Here is a 13,992-nt window from a genome sequence, read left to right as displayed (position 1 = left end):
CAGGAAGCATGCCCCAAAGCCAAATCGCTAGAGGACCTCAAATAGATATGGCCATTCAATCTTGTCGAAGGCCATCCTTGCATCAAGAGACAAGACAAAGGCATCTTCTTGCATGTGAGGTACCTGACCCAGGACACCATAGAGATGTCTCAGATTAAGGACCTGATATACCTGGCATCCTTGGCATGGTCCCCCCTGTCTTTATTGCCTCTGCTTCCCATATTTTGACTGTGTGCTGGACTGTTTTTGCTGTTTTTGGTACGCTGGGCACTTTACCACTGCTGACCAGTGCTAAAGTGTTCCCTGTATAAGATGCATGTGTAATTGGCTTTTCCATGATTGGCACATTTGATTTACTAGTAAGTTCCTAGTGAAGTGTACTAGATGTGCCCAGAGCCTTCAAATCAAATGCCTGTAGTGGGCCTGCAGTACTGGTTATGCCACCCACATGAGTAGCCCTGTAAACATGGCTCTGACTTGCCACTCCAGTGTCTGTGTTTGCCCTTTTAAACTGCCAATTCGACCTGGCAAGTGTACCCACTACATTTATAACAAGCATTTTCAATTCAACGGGTCTCGCATTTGCTCTAGTTAGAGCTGTAAAGAAAAAAAATGCAGAACAATCGCACTATGTAAAATGCAGCGTGATTGCGCTGCGTTGAAAATAAACAGATAAAGTATTCCGGACACCATGCTGAAAGCATCAAGCTTCAAATGTTTTTAGTAGTTTACCGGTGCTGTGTAGGTGGGCTAAACACTGGAAAAGGTATGACGTATACATGCCTTTCACAAATTAAAACAAGCTGATTTTAAAAGGCAAGCCCACGGACCAATGAAAGTGATTATCCTGACATGGGCGTGGCTGGAAGCCCAAAGAGAGATTAAAGAATGGGATGGCGTGCTTTGCGCTCACCCATAAAAAGGGAAGGTGATTCCCTTTTTATACATGTAAGGCACCCCTAAGGTAGGCCCTAGGTAGCCCCATGGGCAGGGTGCAGTGTATGTTAAAGGTGGGACATGTACTGGTGTTTTTTACATGTCCTATCAGTGAAATACTGCCAAATTCAGTTTTCACTGTTGCAAGGCCTATCTCTCTCATGGGTTGTCATGGGGACTGCCTTTAAATATCTTTTAAGTGTAGTTTTCCTTTGGGAGAAGATGGAAATTTTGAGTTTGATGTCTCTGAACTCAGAATTTAAAAATACATCTTTTGGTAAAGTTGTTTTTTAAATTGTCAGTTTGAAAATGCCACTTTTAGAAAGTAGGCATTTTCTTGCTTAAACCATTCTGTGACTCTGCACGCTTGTGCATTCCCTGTCTGGGTCAGGCTGACAATTGGGCTATTTGTGAACCCCCTCTAGTCAGTGACACAAAGGAAGCTGGGGTGTAGCCTGCATATCCTGATGGGCCATCTGAACTAGAGTGGATGGAAGTGTGGTCACTTACACCTAAATGGGCTGTGCCTGCCATCATACAATGCAGCCGCCAACCGCCTGGTATGAGTCTGGAGCCAGGCCTAGACTAGGCAGGATCTTGTGAGCAACAGAAACTTTCCTTTGAAGTTTGCCAACTTCAAAGGCAGAAAGGGGTATAAATAGTGGACCCAAAACCCCAGATTTTTAGATTACTTCTGGAATCAAGAGGAACCTCTGCCAAGGAGAAGAGCTGAAGAACTGGAGGATGAGTACTGCCCTTTTGCCTGTGACTGTGCTTTGCTGGGTTGGCCTGCAGTTGCTGCTTCTGCTTGAAAGAGGACAAATACTTGACTTTGTGGTATATTCCTGCTTGTGAAGAATCTCCAAGGGCTTGGACTAAGCTTGCCTCCTGTTTTGAAGTCTCAGGGCCGTGAAGGACTTCCTCGGCCAGCACCTGGACTCTCTGCTGAGACTCCTGCCCTGCCAAGTGGTGCCCTATCCAGTCCCTGGGCCCTTGAAAGGTAAAGTTGGCAGAACAAGGACTGAAATCCACACACAGAACACTGTGCTGGGATTTTCAATGCACCACCTGCAACTTGGCTAAAATCAACGCTCCACCTGCCTTGAGGCTGGGAGATCTACGCATCACCCACTTGCGGCTGTTGATAATGACACAAACCCTACGCGGCGCGGTTTTCTACCACTGTGCAACTGGATTTCTCATGCATCGTCATTGGGCGTCAAAGACATTGTGAACCTGCACAGATCCAAAGTCCCCTGTCTGGAAATTGACCCATTGGTCTCTTGTAAGTTAGAAAAACGATGCATAGCCTACCCGACCCGAGAAGAAATGTAGCACGTCCTCGCTTGTGAGTAAGGAATCGACACATCGCTGACTTTTCTGATGCACACTCGCCCGTGCAGCTTTATTTTTGAAGCAAACCAGGTACTTTGTGTAAAATCACCGTTTCCATTGTTTCCTATGGAGTAAGACTCTGATTCTTTTGAAAATTCATATTCTTACTTGTGTGTGTTGGATTTTTGTCTTTTTGGTCTTGTCTCATTTAGATAAATATTCCCTATTTTTCTAAACTGGTGTCCATTTTGTAGTGTTTTCACTGTATTACTGTGTGTGTTGGTACAAATACTTTGCACATTGCCTTTGAGATAAGCCTGACTGCTTGTTCCAAGCTACCAAAGGGGTGAGCAGGGGTTATTATAACTATGTATCTCCATTGCCCTGGCCAGAGTGAGGGTCCCTGCTTGGACAGAGTGCAAACTGACAGCCAACCAGAGACCCCATTTCTAACAGGGCCTTACTTTGTCCCAGCATGAAGCCAGACTGGTCCATGTGGACCAGGAAGGGGATCATCTTGACAAACTGGGAGGTCAAGAGTTTCGCAAGGACCTTCACTTCAGCAGTAAGGAGTGAGATTGGTCTATATAAAGTAGAGGTCTCTGGTGGTTTACAGTCTTTGAGTGTTGCCACTATGCTGGCCAACCTTTGGTCCCGAGGTAGGACACCTTTGTCATGGCTTTCAAAGAGCATTGTTAGGAGGTGAGGGGTAGTCGTGGTTTCTGTGAGTTTGTGTACTTCAATGGGGAGGCCGTTGTGTCCCGGGGCTTTGCCAGTAGCCAAGTCGCATATAGATTGGAATATTTCATTGTGTGTTATTTCCTGGTCTAGTAGATTTTTATCCGACTGAGGCAGGGTCAGGAGATTAACATCCAATAGTAGTTCACGAGCTTCGAGTGCTGCAGCTGACGAAGCAGCGGAACATAATTGAGTATAGTAAGCTGCAAACGTATCTGCAATCTGTTGCCCACCCTTCACAGGGTCTCCATTGTCTGTCAAGATTTCATGTACCCATCAGTTTACCCTCTCCTTGTCATCCAGCAAGGCCAGTAATCTCCCAACCCTGTCATCCTCTTCATACAAGCGCCATTGCTGCGCTATATACTGTGAGTGGGTTGCATCTGTTGCGACATCTCAAAATTCTTTCTGCTTCAAAGCCAATCAGTGATGCTCAGGCTCTTGGCCTAAACATGTGTCTGGACTCTAGGTCTTGAATCTCCTTCTCCAAAGCTTCTAGTTGTCCCTTTTTTCTTTCTTGTGGCCTGCAATCAGCGAGACCCCCTGACCTTTCATTACCACCTTGTAGTGCTCCCACAATGTCTGTGCTGACTCTACAGAGCCTGTGTTTTCTTCGAAGTAGTCTTTCGGTGTTGTGGTCAGGCTTTCGAGAACAGTTGGAATTTGGAGGTACCAGTGGTTGATCACTAGACGGTACTGACCTGATGCAGGTATGTGACCTTATGTCAGCCAAATTGGGGAATGATCGGATATGCCTCTCCCTAAGTGGTTGATCTTCTTAAGGTAAGGGTTCAGGGAGGGAAGGAGGAGGATATAGTCAATTTGTGACATGCTGCACTGGGCCCCTGAGTGAAATGTATATTGCATCTCCTGTGGTTGACAAACACACCATGCATCGATAAGCCCAATGTCCCCCAGAAACTCCAACAAGAAGTGACGGGGGAGACCAATCCACCTGGACAGCCAACAGTGCTTAATCTCACAGTGTGTCGCTTTAAAGTCCCCTCCCAGCAGCAGCTTCCCCTCTGGGAGTCTTACTATAAGGGTGATCAGTGCAACAAAAGTAGCGTCATGAAATCGTGGGGGAGATAGACCAATACCATATTGATCTTAGGGTCCTCCCACACTCCCAAAACTGCTGTATACCTCCCATTTTGGTCCACCCATGTATGCTGGACCCATGAAGGACAAAGATTTGCATATCAGTATGCCTACTCGCCGGGATCCTGAGGTATATCCCTCGTGTACTATAATTTTGAATCCCCAACGGTCTAAGGCTCAGTAGGTGTTGGCTTATAAGTGTGTCTCTTGCAGGAGCACAGTGTCTGAGGCATGCCTCTTTAGATACTGGAGCACTACTCCTCTCTTTAATTTGTCTCCCAGACCATTAACATTCCAGAAGATAACTGAATGTCCGGTGTGGACGATGTCATAGGTATAGACAAGGTTTATCCGCACCCCAGGGCAGCCAGATATTGTGGTGAATCTGGTAGCTAGATATAGTATGAAGACCCATAGGGAGGGCTTTGTGATGGGTCAAATCGGGTGTGCTGCATGCTAAATACATCCAAAACACTTCCCATATTAAGACAAAATAACATCTAAACCATTCCCCCCTCCCTGTCTCCCTGCATCGTGGATTTAAATCCGCCCACCCCCCAATTCTGCAGAGTGCCTGTCAACCCAACTCAACATATTCAGCTATAGGTGGCAGTTACCAACATTCAGCTGTCCCCTGCTTATGCCTCTAGCAAAGGAAAGCATTCACAATCCTCTCAATGCTCCATGTGGGATAGCAGGATTGTCCAGTCTGGCTACTGCGTCGTACCTTTCTGAAGGGCAGAGTGTCTCAAAACAGTCGAGCACAGGGGGTGCCAATCTGTCCCAGGAGGACACCTTGCAGGGAGACCCTATATCCGGCAAATGAAATCAAGCCCCAAAATCCTTCAGGACAGTTTATGCCTCAGTCTGTCCTGGAGAGTCGCTGTGTTCTCTTGGTTGTCTGTCAGTTTCTCGTCGCCTTCATCCCGGGTGCCTCTTCAACCACAGTGTTCCTGCTGCGCGCCAACATTCAATCCAATCAAAAGCATCTTATGGTATCTCGAAATACCAACTTCAGCCACCACTCGCAGCTTGGCGGGGAAAATCATGGAATATTTTGGCAGGGAAAATCATGGAATATTTTATGTCACAATCTCGTAGCGCCTTCTTTACCTCCAAGAAGCTGCATCGTAGTCTTTGCACATGCATGGTGAAGTTGTGTTTTCATACTGACCATGAGGGGTATTGCGAGCTACCTGCAGAATCACGTCTCAATCTTGGAAATTGAAAATCCTGGCTATTATCAGCAAAAGGGGCGCTCCTGGGCATGGGGCTGCTCCCGGGATACGATGAGTGCGCTCCACTGGGAACAACTTTGATAGACCTCATGGCTGCAGTTCCTTTAGGATAAGATCCTTGATGAACAGGTCTACTGAGTATCCCTCTGCGTTTTCGGACACCCCTATGATGCAGATGTTGTTTCTCTGTGATCGGCCTTCATAGTCTTCCAGCTGAGCATGTAGATTAGTAGCCAAGACATACAGCTCTCCCATCTGGGTTTTCAGTGTTCCCTGGAGGGAGGCAGTAGATTCCTCCACTTCTTTCACTCAGGTAGCCATATTTTGCAGGTCTGTTCTCATCAGTGATACTTCTGTTGTTACTGAGTCAATCCTGGTTTCTAGGGTGGTACGGCTTCCATAATGTCTTGAAGTGTGAGAGGCCCCGTTGCAGGTGGTATTTGATCTGAAGTAGTCATAGTGGGTTTGGGAATCTCCCTCAGGAGAGCATATTTGTCTATCTTGGATTGATGGGCAGCACGTCCTCGCCTGCCTCCAGTCATGGCCGGTCTACCAGTCACTTATTACTGTGGGTCATTTACCTCAGGCAGTAAAGGAACAATTGGGGCAAGCAGCGCAACAGTACTCGCCACCACTCACCCAGAGGGTTTCCCCGCCGTTCCGCTCGCCACTCCCTTTGAAAGAAGTTACCCATGGTGCGTTGCTCTGATTTTTGCCTCAACTAAGTAAGGATGGGTGACTGTCTCCACAACTCCGACAGTGGTGCACTCCCCAAGGGCACCCCTCACACGGATCGACTGCCGCCTGGGTTGGGTGCCGGTATTTATAAGGATAAAGCGAAGGTTCTAGTCACTATCAGTGTAGTAGCTGGGAGAACACCTGCAGTGAATCCCAGGGGCCCCCCAGGGCAGCTGCTGTGACAGTACATGAGGAAGTTGGCTTTGACTCTTGTTGCCTGGGTGTTGTGTCGGAGACTGCGGCACTCCGATTGTCCTGGTCGCTTGTGCCAGTTCTCAGTGTCAGCGGGGAGCCGGGGGAGGATCTCACTGGGTATTCCACTCGTGCCAGCTGCAGGCCTCAACTCCCAAGTCAGCTACTCCGGGCCACTGCACACGGCATGTCACCAACCTCTGGGCCGAGCACCATTCACCATCCCAGGTTGGAAGAAGGGGGAGGGGCCACCTACCCTTCCACACGGTCCGCCTCCGGGAGCATCTGTCCTCCAGTTCTCCTCGGCTCACCCCGTGCCACCTGTGACGATCCTTGGTGGCACCCAGCATTGTCGAGAGCACTCAGCCGCCACACCGCTGCCTCCCTCCTCAGACGCCAGACCGGGACTCCTTCAACGCCACAAGCTGTGCCGGGCGGAACAGCTCAGCGGGCTCCCTGGGCATTTCGGACATTGCAACAAGTCCTTACACCCATGGGCAGATGGGGTAACGGATGATTCGCGGTTTAATTTACTCGGGGAAACGGAGCCATCATTAAGGAGTGGCCATCGTGTCGAGCTGTTGGCCACGCCCCGAGTACCCTTCTTGATCCATACCAGCTCTGATTACTCCAGCACTCAACTGTAAAAAAAATCAATATTATACCCTTAAGCTTTGTACCTACATTTCCACTTTACAAATATGTAAAAAAAAAAGTCCATTATAATTCATGTTTTTAGAGAAATACCAAACATCAAGAATTTTGAGATGTTGGCACATACCATGGAGCAAATTATGTACACTGAAATGTATGTGCGATTAAGTATATAATCATATTGATAGAATTTTAAATGTTTACTTTCCGGTAATCCAGAAGGTTTATATTTTTCGAGTAAGCCACATTAATATTAGGGAGCCTAGAATAATATATTCTTTTTTTTTTTTATTCTTTAAAAAAAAAAAATTATTTGCTTTTAAACCCGGACACAACAAGTCCAACGAAATAATATAACTCAGACACTTACTAGCAATCAGATACATGATTAACATATTTGTTAGAAACATAGAAAGAATCTTCCCCAACTCCCACCTCCTCCCGACATTTTCAAAACACATTCCTTCCAAAAGTACACCTTCTTGCAGTGTCTTCCCATGTCTCCCTATTCTGTTTCGGTGTGGGTGCGCCTGGGGTGTCTCGGACCAACCCATAAGACCCCTGAACTCTGGAATTTTCTGACTATACTTCCATAGAGTAGTGTGTTATCCAGTCTCCCCATATCTTTTGAAATTTCTGCGGGCATCTCCTGTTTATGTATGTAGTTTTTTCTGCCATCATAAATCCATCCATCCCTCTTCTCCAAGTATTCAGGTTTGGCCGGGATTGGGATCCCCACTGTCTAGCTATGTCTCTTTTCGCGACCATCAGTCAAGGTCCGCACAGCATAAGTTTCCTTCTGGGTAGATCTATGTCGTTGGGGATGCCCAAGAGTATGTATTTGGGATCTGGGGGGATCGTCTCACTCAACACCCCCGAGAGTTCTCCCAGTACCTCCTCCCAGAACTCTCTTATCACCGGACATTCCCATATGACGTGTATAAAGGTACCAGTTTCACTTCTGCATCTAACACATTTTGGGTGTCTGATCTTCCCCATTTTGTATAATCTGTTTGGGTCATAATACACTCTGTGCAGTATTTTGAATTGGATCAAGCAAAGTCTTGCTCTTATTGCCACCTCTCTTGGAAACATTAATGCAGCCTCCCTGTCTATTTCTTCCAATTGCCCTATATCTTTCTCCGATTTGCTACGAAGGTTTATTAGTGTCTTTGGCAAGTTGTTGTTAATAGTTTTATATATAAGAGACACTGATTTCTCCATTATTTCACTTATTAACAGGCGGCTCTCTAGGGGGGAGTATTCCATAATTTCTTGTCCTGTTAGCCCCTCCTTCCCCACGCATGCTTGAGTCTTATGTATTGGAAATATTGTTTCTCGTTTAATGCATATTCTTGTTGTAGTGACTCAAAGGGCTTGAGTCCACCGTTTAACATCAGGTCTCCAATCTTGGAAATCCCAATCATGTCCCAGCCCTTGAAGCCCCTAAGCTTCTTGATTTCCTTTAGCCAGTTTCCCTCCCAAAACGGGGTCTCCATGGTAGGGCGTCTATACCATCCTATCTTTTTATTAGCCCTTTTCCATGCCAGCAGGGTCACCTCCGTGGCCGGAGCTAGGTGACTAGTTCCATTTCCTTCCTATAAGAATTGCTTACAAGATCTCCCTTCCCATTGCAGCCTCTCCAATCGAAAGGTGGGGTGCTCATCTGCAGCGAAAATCCAGTCGTTGACATTGGCTAGGTGAGTCGCCCAGTAGTAAGCCTCAATGTCCGGCAGTGACAAACCACCCACGTATTGGCTGCGTTGTAGCGTATTTAAGGCAACTCTCGGTTGTTTCACCTCCCATAAGAAGAGTCTAATATCCCTGTCTATGTTCTTGAATTGGCTGTTGGGGATTTGGTAGTATGTGTTTTGCAACATGTACAGAAACTTTGGTAGTGCGATAATTTTTATCATTGCCACTCGGCCCATTAACGTCAGGGGAAGCGTTTTCCATCTGTTAAAATCATTACTGCATTCTCTCGCTACCCTCCCTATGTTACGTTCGAGGCCTCTATTAGCTTCATGGGTTATATATATTCCTAGATATTTGAATCCTTCCTTCGTTTTTTGTAGTTGCATCGGCAGAAGTGGGAGGGATGTCTCCTGCTGTGGTATATATAATGCCGATTTGTGCCAATTGATACAATATCCTGAATGCCTACCGTATTCCTTTATCAGGAGGAACAACCTCGGGATTGTTACCTCTGGGCGCGTGATATAGAGGAGAACATCATCCGCATATAGCGAAATGCGTTCCTCCTCTTCCCTTTCGGGTCTCAGTGTAAAACCAGTTATGTCGTTGGAGTGTCTAATCTTGCACGCTAGGGATTCCAGTATGAGGGCAAATAGTAGGGGGGAAAGAGGGCATCCCTGTCTCATTCCTCTTTCAATAGGGAATTGTGAGGAGACAACTCCATTTACCCTAACCACCTCTATAGGTCCTGTGTATAGCAACTTTACCCATTTAATATATTTTGGGCCAAAGCCGAATCGTCTCAGGGTCTCCATCAGGAATGGCCAGTGTACTGCATCGAAGGCCTTTTCCGCATCTAATGCCAGGAACAGGTGGGGTTCTGGGCGGTTTAGTACCGTGGCAAGCCACATGTGCGCCCTTCTTAAATTATGTCTTGTGGACCTTCCCGGTATAAAACCGGTCTGGTCCATGTGTATTAGTGAAGGAATGCTTTTGATGATCCTGGCTGCCAGCACACTCGCTAGGGCCTTTACTTCCACATTTAGCAGGGATATCGGCCTATAAGAGGAACATTTATCTTTAGGTCTTCCTTCTTTATGTACTAGCGCTATTTCAGCCCTTTGTCGGTCTGGGGGGAGCACCCCTTGTTCTCGGGCCTCTATGTACATATTTAACAGGTGTGGAGCCAGTATTTCCCTAAAACTTTTAAAGATTTCAGCCGGGAATCCATTCGGACCCGGTGCCTTACCCGGTCTTAGTTTCACCAGCGCTGCAGAAATCTCCTCTACTGTGATATCCTCCTCTAGCTCCTCTCGGTCTATCAAGTCTAAGCTCGGCAGGTCTATCTCATTTAAGTATGTAGTAATGGAGTCCATTCCTGCCAATGGTCTAGCTTTATAAAATTCTTTATAGTAGCCTGCGAATGCTTCCGCTATGTCGTTATCTTCAGTAGCCCTGGTTCCATTTTGTGTCTCTATTTCTTGGACCCAACGCGCTTCCCTTTCTTTCTTACCAAGCCATGCCAATAGCTTCCCAGCTTTGTCCCCTGTTTCATACAGTCTACATTGCGTTGCTCTCAGGTGGCCTTTGCCTCTTTTTCTGCTAGTTCCCTATATTCAAATTTTGTTAGTTCTAGTTGTCTCAGCAATGAGCTTGTGGGCATATGCGTTGCCTTCTTTTCAGTCTCTAGAAGTTTGGCCTCTAATTTGCCTATTTGCTTAATATCTCTCCGTTTCTTTTGGGCAACCAGGTTTTGCGCACTATCTCTAAGCACTGTCTTATATGCCTCCCACAAAATCACCGCTGATTTCACCGACCCTTCATTTTCTTAAAAGTAGAGGTCAGTGTCTAGTCTTAAACCTCTTGCCACTTCCCCATCCCGCATGTCCCATGGATTCAGTCTCCAGCTCCTTTCTTTCTCCGATTTCCCTCTTAAAGTCACCAACAGGGGGGAGTGATCTGACAAGCCTCTAGCGAGGTATTCCGCTCCTTGTATCTTGCCTATTTCCCCTGCTGGCGTAAAGATATAGTCCAGGCGAGAGAATACCCAATGGGCTCCTGAGAAATATGAGTATTTCCTCTCCCTCGGGTGTCTCCATCTCCATATATCTGTTAGCCCCAGGGCGGCTGTAAAATCATGTAATGGGGTGCCCCGACCTACTGTCTGTTTTCCCCCTGATCTGTCTAATGTTAGGTCCATTACATCATTGAAGTCTCCTCCTAGGACATGTAGGGTAGCAGAGGACTGCAGTAGTATCTTTGCAATCTTTTCCAGGAGAGGGGCTTGCAGTCTCAGCAGGGCATATGCGCTCATGAGCATAATTTCATGTCGTCCCCATACCCCTCCACTCCTACAAAGCGTCCATCTGCATCCTCCCATTTACGAGTGACCCTGAATGGGGGGGTCCTACGGATCAGTATTGCCACCCCCCTAGAACCGGATGTGTACCCTGCATGCGCAAGTACTACATAGGGGCCTCTTGCCAGAAAACCACACCTTGTACCTTTCAGGTGAGTTTCCTGTAGGAGTACTATGTCTGGCTTTTGTCGCTTGATATATTGGGAGACCAAACCTCTTTTGACTTTATCCCCTAGCCCATTAACGTTCCATGTGAGGACGGTAAATCCTCCTTCACTCTCTGGGAGTGACAATCTATTTCTATGTCTTGGGGTCATCTTGCGTTATGGATTTTCCCATTTGGGGTGTTTAACCCAGTAAGATCTCCGGTGCCCCCATTCTGTGTTCTATAGGGATTTCCTCTTTTGTTTTGAAATGGTGCTATCACTGCCTGCGTGTTTGAGCTAATTAGAAAACTTAACATAAACTGTATATTAAACAACTGTTGAAATCTAGATACCCCTCCCTCCCCCACCCTACCTCCCATAGGTCCCTGTGAGCTTGTTTTCCCATGTCCCAATCCCACTAGAGTCCGGACGTCTGTGACCCTCCCTTCCACCCCTTATTATCCCTTACTATGTATGACTAAGAAAAATGATTCGGCAGTTTCATCTTTCCTGAGCCTGGGTCGTTCCTCAATCCAGTCCCAGGCATCTTCTGGGGACTGAAAAAAGGTTTTCCCTTGGAACATGACTTTTAGTTTCGCTGGGAAGAGGAGCATATATCTGAGCTGGAGGCCACGTAGCCTGGCCTTGACCGCGTCAAAGGCACGCCTTTTTCTTTGTACTTCTCTAGTATAGTCCGGCAAAACTAGTATCTTCGAGTTTTCGGGCCTTATTTCTCCCAGCTTTCTGGCCTCCGTTAAAATTGTGTCTCTGTCCTGGTAATTGAGAAAATGGGCTATCACTGGTCTAGGGGGGCCACCGGGGGGGGACCACCCAAAGCCCTGTGGGCTCTCTCTATTATGAAACATGTCGACAACTTATCCGGTGGCAGGATTTTCTTCAGCCATTTCACAAGGAAACCGTTCATGTCCGTTCCTTCTATCCCTTCAGCAAAACCCACAAAACGGAGGTTATTATGGCGTGCTCTATTTTCCGAGTCTTCGAGGTGCCACACTACATCCTTGTTACTTACTTTAAGCTCCAATACTTCCTTCCTTAGACTCTTTGTAGTATCTTCTACTTCTGATATGCGCGCCTCTGCTGTTGTGACCCTCTCAGCTACTTTCCGCAAGTCCTGCCTAAGCAGTGTTACCTCTGAGTGCACCTCACCCATTTGTTCCTCAAGGGCACCCCTGGAGGCCTGTATTGCCAGCAAAAGCGCTTTGTTGTCCGGTGCAGGTACTGCATCGGCGACCGAGACCGGCGGGGTTACCACTTTTGTATATCCGTCCATTTTGACCTGGCGGGGAGTTTTGGGGTTTTTGTCTCGTGCCATCCAGTGTCGCCACCACCTTGCCAAGAAGTTGCGGGCCGCGGGCTCTAAGTCCTGTACTATCCCTTACCTCAGGCACTGTCTATCTAAGGCAGTAGTGGGTCTGTCTCAGTTGAGGGTGCCAGGCTTCTAGAACGTTGGCAGAACCCGGGTCACATTCCTCCCTTCTATTCCTGTGGGTTTGTTCCGATCTCACTTCACCTCTCCCGATGCTGCGTCCCTCCAGTCCACCTTTCTCTATCTCTCTATTTCATTATAATCAGTTCCCTTGGTCACTTCAGGCCGAATCTGAGGGGGGAGGGAGTCCTCTATTGATCCCACATCAGTCGATCGTATATTCCCTTGCGGGGCATTCTTCATTCACCCCCGAACAGCCACTTCCCAGTTCCGATCGTCGCTTCTTACTTCTTTTCTGGGGCGCCTTGGCTCATATCATACGTTTTCCTGGTCTTTCCCCCCTCCAAGATCCCCTGTCCGAATTTTCCACCTGCGCTCCAGTGCGTCGTAGGATCCGGTCCGCTGTCTGGGGATCTGCCACCCCAGTCGATCACCGGGGACCCGTCCCCGTGTCAGCTAATCGTCGACCCAGGCAGTGGAGAGAGAAAGGGGGGGGCCTTCACCGCCCCAGGGGCTTCTCATTTATTCCCTCGTCCCGGGGTCCTCTTCAAGTCTAGGGCTCCTCCCTAATACCCCGAAGGGTGGTGCACTGCTCGATACCGATGCCGATATCTGCGTCTTGCCCGGTCCTGCCTTGGTGAACTCACTTTTAGGCCACTGCGGAGCACTCAAGGGCCTTCGAGCCCCTTCCCAGACCCTCTCCCGTTGGGGGCGCCTCAGGGGGAATCTCAGGCTCGGGGGCTTGGATCTCCAGTCAGTTTTGCTTCTCTTCCTCCCCGCCACCTGTGCCGGTGTCCGCGCTCTGCTTAGCGCTGCTTTCGGATCTCAACTTCAGGCCGCCTCCGATCATTCAGCGGTCTTCGTGCCGCTTTCTAATCCCTTTCTGGGCAATGGCGTCTCGGCGGGTGTCCTCGGTATCCTGACATCAGGACCCTCAATTCCCCTTCTCTCTGCTTTCTCCGCTCCGCTATTTCTTCCCTCTACGGGCCGCTTTTATTCAGGCCCTGTCAGGCCCAGTCTGTCTTTCCCTCGTTCCCTTCCGAGGGCCGTTTTCCATTTCGTGGCCGTTCTCTCAGGATCTGTGGGGACTGGGGAGTACAGGGACTCTTCTTTTCTCAGTGGGCGGTCCCTGAGGGGCGATTACTGCATGTAGGATCTCTTTTCCTGGAAGCCGTCTCGGAGCTCCACAAGACGCGTCCGACTACGGCGCCATCTTGGCTCCTCCACTAGAATAATATATATTCTTGAAAAATCAAGCCTGGGCATATAACCATCTTTCCACACCTTGCACAACATTTATTCTGTGCTCCTTCAGTCAAAATATGCATGCTCTCAGCCATGCATTACCCATCCTAAGTCATAATCTTCACACCCCATTCATTTTCTGCACACCCTTGAACTTACTCTCCACGC

Source organism: Pleurodeles waltl, chromosome 4_1 (assembly GCF_031143425.1).
Source record: "Pleurodeles waltl isolate 20211129_DDA chromosome 4_1, aPleWal1.hap1.20221129, whole genome shotgun sequence".
In the NCBI taxonomy this organism is placed as follows: domain Eukaryota; kingdom Metazoa; phylum Chordata; class Amphibia; order Caudata; family Salamandridae; genus Pleurodeles; species Pleurodeles waltl.
The sequence above is the reverse complement of the archived record's forward strand: the minus strand, read 5'-3'. Positions refer to the sequence as shown.